This window comes from Nuphar pumila, chromosome 8 (genome assembly GCF_984573655.1).
Source record: "Nuphar pumila chromosome 8, dmNupPumi1.hap1.1, whole genome shotgun sequence".
NCBI classification, from domain to species: domain Eukaryota; kingdom Viridiplantae; phylum Streptophyta; class Magnoliopsida; order Nymphaeales; family Nymphaeaceae; genus Nuphar; species Nuphar pumila.
In genome coordinates, this window is record NC_143256.1 from 82,214,778 (window position 1) to 82,223,727 (window position 8,950).

Sequence of the window (8,950 nt, forward strand, 5' to 3'; positions counted from 1 at the left end):
TTATGTTAGCCATTGAAAATGAGGGATTCAATCCATTAAAGGGACGAGTCGCCTCATTCATGTGGCTCTATCACTAAATACTTTACCTCCTTTACACCACCCAAATTCAAAAATGATATTCATCATCATAAACCCAGTTTTAAACTGGTGTTTATGTTAAATCCATCATCTTAAAGAGAGCAACAACGATAATTTAAAGAAAAATGGTATCTCATGAGGAAGAGCATGGGCTTACCTTGGCTTGCCTAGATTGGTTGAAGAGAAGGATATGGTGGCTGCAACAGTTGAAGTTGTAGTAGCAATGGATGGGGTTGAAATACTTTGAAGAAGGCTTGACGCCTTGTTGCTATTGCCAAAGGTGATGAAGATGGAGGGTGTGCGACAATGGAGGCTAGAGGTTGTTGCTTCAAGGTCGATGGAAGTGGAGGCTGGACCGGCTGGAGATGCTGCAGACTTGTTGGAGGAAGGTTGAAGATGATAGGGGCTGCTGCAGTTGAGAAGCTGAAGCAATGGAGGTTGGCTGAAGCAAGAGAGAGAGGGAATAGTCTAGGCTTCAAAGAGAGTTGGAGATGAGAGGGGAGAGAGATCTTGTTAGGGTTGAGAGGGTGTGAGAGTTAGCCAAAAAGAGAAGCATCAGTCGTGTGATGTGTTGGGTGAATTAGAAAGATGAGGAGCAGTAAGAAGAAAGGAAGAAAGGAGGGAAAGAAAAAAAAAAGGTAAGAAAGGAAGGAAGGGAAAGAAGGAAAAGGAAGGGAAGAAAAGAAGAAAAAGGAAGGGAAGCAAAGAAGAAGAGGTGGCTGGCGACAAGGAGGGAGGAAGAAAAGAGGAAGGGAGAAAGGAGAAGGAAGAAAAGAAAGAAAGAAAGGGAAAGAAAGAAGGAAGAAGAAAAATAAAGAAAAAGAAGAGAAGAAGGAAAGGAAAAAGGAAGGGAAAAGGAGAAGAAAGGAAAGAAAAAGGGAGAGGAAGAAAAGGAAGGTGGAGACAGAGAGAGGGGGTCGACCCCCTTGTGGGGTCCACGCCCTTCTCTAGGTTAAATAAAATAATAATAATAAAAAAAAAAGAAAATGGAAAAAAAGGGAAGAAATAGGGAAAGAAAAGATATATATTTTTTTTGAAAATTCAAAATGCGGCGCCATTTTGAAAGTGGGTCCACACATAATTTTGAAATTTATTTTTAAAATCGAAGGGGGTAGAATGATTTCTCAAAAAAAAATTGGATTAAATGAAATATTTCTGGCAATTTTGAAATAAAACTCAAAATTTGAAATTCTATACCCCTTTGCAAAGCATATCTAGTTTGAAAATTTGAAAATCAAGTTTGAAAGGAATCCAAACTGTTTTCTCGGGAAGATATTTCTAAATTTAAAGTCTTGGGGGTAAAAATGTCAATTTGAAAACCTAGGGTTTGAAATTGATTTCGAAAAAACTTTGAAACTCAAATCTGGATTGGAATTTTCAAAATTGGAGTTCTAGATCTCGAAAATGAAATGAAATGAAATGTAATGAAATGTTAAGAAATGATGAAAATGATATGAAATGTCATGCGAAATGCAAACCCTGGATGAAGGATTTCAGGTATTGGATTTTGATTGACAGTTGTACCTATTTAAAAAGTGATAATTTTGATAAAAACATGCAAAATGGTTTAAGAAATAGTTTTTTGTCCCTGCAGGGCCAAAAGTGACACTGAAAACTAGGGTTTTAACTGGTTTAAACTGAAATGAACTGGAATGAACTGGGTTCTAGGGTTTTAGAACGCAAATGAACTGACAAGACACTGGCTCAAATAAACTCCTAGACTAAATGGTCGAGAAATAATGTCATTTTTAGAGAAATGGTGAGAAATGATCACTGGAGTGAAGTGAGTTATGAACAAGAATTGAGTTTGAGCTAGAATAAAGATCAATAATATTGAGATGAACTAAAACCGAAGCTCAAACACTAGCTCAACTGACTGGACTTAGCTCAATTTCTGCTGAAATGAGCTGAAATGGGCTAAATGGACTCTTAGACACTGGGAAATGGATTTGAACTGAAACTGGAGCATTTGAACTCCTGGTGAGATCAAGTTAAACTCAGAGAAATAGGATTGACTAGGAATGACTGACTCAGAGACAATTGGCTTGAATTTGAGTTAGAAATGAGCTCATTTCTGCGGAAATGAACCCATTTTGGCAGGAATGATCAGAAATGAACATGATCTGCTCAATGTGAGCTCGGGTGAGCTAGAAATGACTGATATTCTAACTGTTCTGAGCTTAAGAATTAGCTCAGTTGACTCTGACTGACTGAGATCTAGGATGACGTAGGGGTAAAATGATAATTTTTCTGGTGAAAGGGTTAAAATGGTACCTAAATTGAGACAAACTTGGGGTTGAACTCCTATACTGACCTGCCAAGGTTGGCCTCTGCAATAGGAGGAATGTCTGAAAATGGATAAGAGAAATTTGGGGTGTTTACAGATCCATCAACATTTTTTATCCCCGTATTATCCTCAAGGGAATGGTTAGGCCGAAGCTACCAACAAAATTCTGATTCGTATTTTGGAAAGAACCGTGAAAACAGGTCATGATTGGCATGAAAAAAATCATGATGTATTTTGGGCATACCAAACTACCATTCAGACTCCAACCAATGTCACTCCTTCAGAGCTTGTTTACGGGACTGAGGTGGTTTTGCCTCTCCACATTCAAAAACCTGCTCTCAAATTTCCTTCACTTATAGAATTGTCACTTGATCAATATCAGCAACATAGATTGGTATAGCTTGATCTACTGAATGAAAGAAGACTCAAGACAGCCGAACATGCTCAACCTTATAGTCGTAGAATAGCCCGATAGTATGCTAAGTCTGTCATCAAAAGAAGATTCTGAGTTAATGATCTGGTACTCAAATCAATAGCTCACCTCAAGCATCGCTCGCATGGCAAATGGTCGCCCAATTGGAAAAGTCCCTATGTGGTCAAAGAAACATTACCCCACAATGCATATCAAATGATCACCGCAGATGGGGTGAAATTGGTAGATCCTATCAATGCTCTACATTTGAAGAAATTTTACACCTAAAATATCCATTATTAGATTTTGATAATCAAAATCCAGTTTTCACTAGTCGGGATTATCAAAATCCAATTTTTCACTGGTCCGGATTATCCAAATCTTGTTTTCACTGGTCGAGATTATCAAAATCCAGTTTTCACTTGTCGGGATTATCAAAATCCAGTTTTTTACTAGTCAGGATTACCAAAATCCAGTTTTCACTGGTTGGGATTACCAAAATCTAGTTTTCATTGGTTGGGATTATCAAAATCTAATTTTTCGCTGGTCAGGATTATCAAAATCTAGTTTTCACTAGTCAAGATTATCAAAATCCAGTTTTTCACTAGTCGAGATTACCAAAATCCAGTTTTCACTAGTCAAGATTATCAAAATCCAGTTTTCACTGGTCAGGATTATCAAATACCAATTTTTCGCTAGTCGGGATTATCAAAGTCCAGTTTTCACTGGTCAGGATTATCAAAATCCAGTTTTCACTGGTCGGAATTATCAAAATCCAGTTTTTCACTAATTGGGATTACCAAAATTCAGTTTTTCGCTGGTTAGGATTATCAAAATCCAGTTTTCACTGGTCGGGAGTATCAAAATCTAGTTTTCACTGGTCGGGATTATTAGAATCCAGTTTTTCACTAATCGGGATTACCAAGATCCAGTTTTTACTGATCTGGATTATCAAAATCTAGTTTTCATTGGTCAGGATTATCAAAATCCAATTTTTCACTTCTCGAGATTGCCAAAATCCAGTTTTCATTAGTCAGAATTATCAAAATCCAGTTTTTGAGTGGTCAGGATTACCAAAATCCAGTTTTCACTCGTCAAGATTATCAAAATCCAGTTTTCATTGATCAGGATTATCAAAATCTAGTTTTTCACTGATCGGGATTACCAAAATCCAGTTTTCACTGGTCGGGATTATCAAAATCCAGTTTTCACTGGTCGGGATTATCAAAATCCAGTTTTCACTGGTCGTGATTTCTAAATTCTAATTTTCACATTAGTCCTTCCAAAATTTTAGCCAAAGGTTCTATCAAATCTGATATCGAGTAATGCTTTCGCAAAGGATTCCCGAACATTTGGCCAATTTGCTAAAATTATTTGTTGATTTCAAAATTTTACTGCACAAGAAAATCACCTCAATTTACCTCAAGTATTCTTCCAGAAAAAGGTGAAGCTTTCTGTGAAAAGAGCAAAATTCAAATTCTTCTCCCTGTTGGTCAACCAAAAGGAGGAAAGAAAAATCCTTGGTCTGATCAGCGAAGGAATATTCAAGGATGTTGAAAAGCCAGAAGCGAATTGATATTGATCATAGCTATGGCACATTCTTAAAGGCAATTGTTCTGGCAATAAAGCAGTAGAAATATCATGAGCAATAAAGAATCTACTCAATTTCCTCAATATTGCAAGTATAATTGATTATCTACAAAAGGGATCTCTCAACTATCGCCAAACTGAAGAACAGTATGCGAGTTAGACCCCTGGGGACAAAGAAGAATCAGATCGTCTCCAAGTTGAAGGAGTATCTGACGTATTCTTCCAAAAAGAGTTCAAATCATCACCAAGTTGAAGGCTAATGCGACAAACCTCCCGACAAGCCCTAAAAGATATTTTGATTCATACTATCAGAAGATTTCAAAGAGAGGCATCTGTGAATACCCCCCATTTTTTTCAAAAATTCAAAAATTCCCTTTTTGCCCCTGGCCCCATCTTCTGAATAATTGGGTCAACTTTTGATCAACTTCTAATCATTTCTCAGATTCATTTGGAGATCTGAAATCCAATTTTATCTTCGATGCTTGATTCAACCTTAGATCCAGATCGAATATCGAAATCCAATTCTGAGCTAGATTCCCCTGTTTTCAAAATTTAAAATACAAAATCAATTTTCTCAATAGCTCAGACATTTCATCCATATCCGATATCCATTTGGATCCACTCCTCTCTTTTCCTCAATTTGAGATCCAAACTCAAATATCTATTCAAAATCTCGGATCCAGATCCGTTTTTTAAACTCAATTTCTAAAATTAATTTTGTTATTTCAGAAAACTCTTTTTCAAAAAATCCTTAAATTTTAAAGCAAAAATATTTTATAAAATTCCTTAAAAGCTTCATCTGGATCCTCTCTTTCGAATTTTTAAGATTTTTCCTTCAAAAATATAAAAAGAAAAAAATTTCAGAAAAGTAGCTTACCCTCTTTTTGAAAATCCTTTTCTTAACTAAAAAGCTCTTTTTGAAAAACTCTTTTTCTAAAACCTCTTTCCAAAATTCTTTGAAACTAGGAGGGACCCATTTTGAAAATTCTCTAACGGTCTCCTCCTATATAACAAACGCAGGGGAAAGGCTCTCTTCATCCATTCTCACCCCTCCACCTTCAATCATGCATCCGTCTTCACCCCATCATCCTCCTGATTTCTTCTTCACCTTCTTCCTCTTCCCCCTTTTCTTCCTCTTTTCCTCTAGTTTTCCCTTTTGGTCGACTGAAGGAGTCTGATCCATCTTCAACACCCAGAGGAAGCACCACCATCACTCAATCGATTACTTGTAAGTTTTCCTTCACTTCTTTTTTTTTCTTTTCTTCTTACTCTCTTTCTCCTTTCTGTTCTTCCCATTTGCTTTTATTTGGTTTTTCATTGATTCAATACAAAGCCTCCTTGTAGTGTCGATCTGCGTATAGAAGTATCGACCTACATATGGCAATATCATTGGAATTCTCATATTACAACATTTTTTCTGTTGTTTTTACAATTTGTTGTTGAATTTCCTTGGCTTACATATGTTTGAATGTTTGTTCATGCCATTATATTTGGTACTCCCCTGTAGCAGCATTCATTCTATTTCCTGCATTTCTGAGCTTCCTGATTTCATATGTCTTGCATTTGAACATTCATTGCATTCCATCTGTGTATCTTTTGTTCTTTATTCTGCATTGCATAGCATATACATCCAAAATTGCTGGAGTCTCATAGCATAGCATAAAGTGTCACCTCATTTCATCACATTGTGTATGTTCAACATGGCATTCCCCCTGCATTTAGTGACATCTGACCTGCACAATAACTATCCAACATCATATAATCATTTCTTGTTTAAATTGCATCTATGTCATAATCTTGCACATCCTTTGCAAATATGAGAGGTATCCTCAATGATGTAGCTTGGTAGATTTATATCATTCATCCTGTTCGTGCATCTTTGATATTTCCATTACAGTATTTTATTAGCATTGTTGCATCCTCTAATCTCTGCAACATATTGCATTTTGCACTTTCCCTGTATCACATTTTCCTATGCAGTTGCACCATCCTCATCACATTCTCTGCGTCATATTTTTTGAACATTTGGGTTGGGTTGCTATATCACTATGTTGTATCGATCCCCTTTTCCTACCCCAGTTTACATGATGCAGGCTTACATATGGATAATATTGATAGAGTAAGAATGCCAGAACAAATGGTATGTTGTGATCCTCAGATGGTTTCTGCAACTTGTATTTTAAAGTTGATATAAAGTAAGGTTGTGCAAAATCCAAAGAATGACACAAAAATCTCTGTTGGTCATATTCTTGCCCAATGACTGTTTTGGAGGGTGATTGGTTACATTTTTAGGAAGAACAAATTTCAGACATGTACCGAGTTTGGCAAGATTAAATGAGATCATTTCATATTTCCTGCCCATCAAACTTATGTAGTGATCTCAATTGCGCTAAACTGGATTTCTGTATTGAATTGGATTCAATTCAAAAATTGTTGAGTATTAGCCTTTCACAGATTCCTGCATTTGCTGAGTAATACTCCTCTGTTATCCTGTGAAGTACGTGATTTAAAATCAGATTTCCTCACTTGCCACACTTGCACTCTATGTATATCAAGCATCACACCTTGCACAACACATCACCTACCTTCACAACAATATTTGTTATTTCCACAGCATATTGCTTCTTCACTGCTGCACCTGCCTTCACCCTCACTCACTACACTTACATATCGTTCACTGCACTGCATCTTTTATTATATATCACCTGTAAACCACTCCAATAGCGATATCATCCCTTGGAATTCTAACTTAACAGTAGAAGCCAGGCCATGCAAATCACCTCGATCGAAACTCTTATTAAGATGGAAATTGATTATAGTATTTCACATCTAAAGTGCAAATTGATCTAGATGCCACTATGACTGATGCTTCAATGAATTATCCCAAAGGCGATCATGTGACATTGAAGGTTGCTCAGTCGAGGTTTTGTCATGATTTTGTATTAGCACTCACCATTATTAATGGATGCTTCTGCTACTACTGTCATTCTCAAAACTATTGATTTGGATATACCTATTGCTACACATGTTTGTAAATGGATTCTACAGAATGTTTGTTCATCTCTGAAACACCCTGCTAAGAAGTTTCCAAATAAAGAGAATGATTCACTAAATTGATCCAGATATGGTAAGGGAAGGCACATCTTCGATGTTTGAAAAGTATCTACAAGCACTCTGATGTGTTAACAAAATTTCCTACTGCTTTTAGAATCATATTTCAAAAACTGGACATAGTCGGTTTTGGCTATGAATTGAGGCAAGTAATGAATATATGCACAACCATATGCTTCACACTTGCATTATCTATGCATTTAACTTCCATTCTTGCATTTCTATGGGATATATTGTACACAGCATCCCAGTGCACACTTTTTACACAGCAACCTCTGTTGGCCGGTGTCTCCTCCAACTCCATGTCCCCATCCTTGTCCATTACCATGTCATACTGGAGATTCCCCCCCTTGCAATGTGCTAATCAAAAGAGCCTGCCACTGTGGTGGCATAATCCATGCTTTTGAATGTGCATGCTTCGACAGTATGCCTAAAGAGGGTCAATAGAAAGTTCGCTCTTATGGTGGGCCTTGTCACCATCACATAGATTCCATTATGGAACTTATCCACCTTGACGACTGATCTGTGAGGAAGAGCTTCCTTGCAGCCACATATGTAAACAAAGGTGTCATGGTCCTCTTTCCTGCTGCACCTGCACCTCAGTCTTTCCAATGCATACATTCACCTGAACCTCAATCTTGCAACTGGTCTATCAGTTGTTATGCTCTGTGTCTTCAAAAGGTTAAGTTGATAAATGATTGTTCAAGGGTTTGTCGAGCCTGGAGTAGGTGAAGGTAAAGAGTTTGTGGTCTTAGTTGACTTGCCAAATGAATTTTATACAAATATATCAGTCCGGCATATCACCAGCCCAAGCCTAGCACAACACCTTCATTTGCTTCACTCCACTGCATTTTGTCAACCTGTTGTATCCCCACTTTCTGCACATTCTCTGCATTTCAGTTTCACAACCGGATCCAGCCAGGTATTGTCTTCATCAGCTTACTGTGTTGAGGAAATAGTTGCATCTTCTATACAATCTTGCATTGCCTGCCCGGTTATGATATATTTGAACACCATTGAGAATATGTGGTCATGGTTTGATAGATGTACTTTTGTGTCTTAGCACTTGTATGAAGTGCTATATAACCACCATCTTTAACCTCTGACTCAGTCCACAGCATCATATGAGTCATCTTTCAGTCAATGCACTGCATACCTGTTTCCCATCATTTTGTTGCATAGTTAGGCATATATTTCCTGCAACATCTTTTCACTGGCACATTGTCCAATGCACTTTACCTCTCATGTTGCATATGCACATGCATTTTCTTACTAACATAGGCATTATACTTAGGTGCATATGCGCATGCATTTTTCATTTAGCATAAGCATAGCGCTTAGGCACATGCATATGTACTCTTCATTTAGCATGAGCATGACATTTTCCAATTTTTTTCTATATTTTGCTCTTTTTGCCTTATGCTAACTCATATTTTCAGGAAAAGCTTAGAAGATGCTGATTTCCTTTCCTA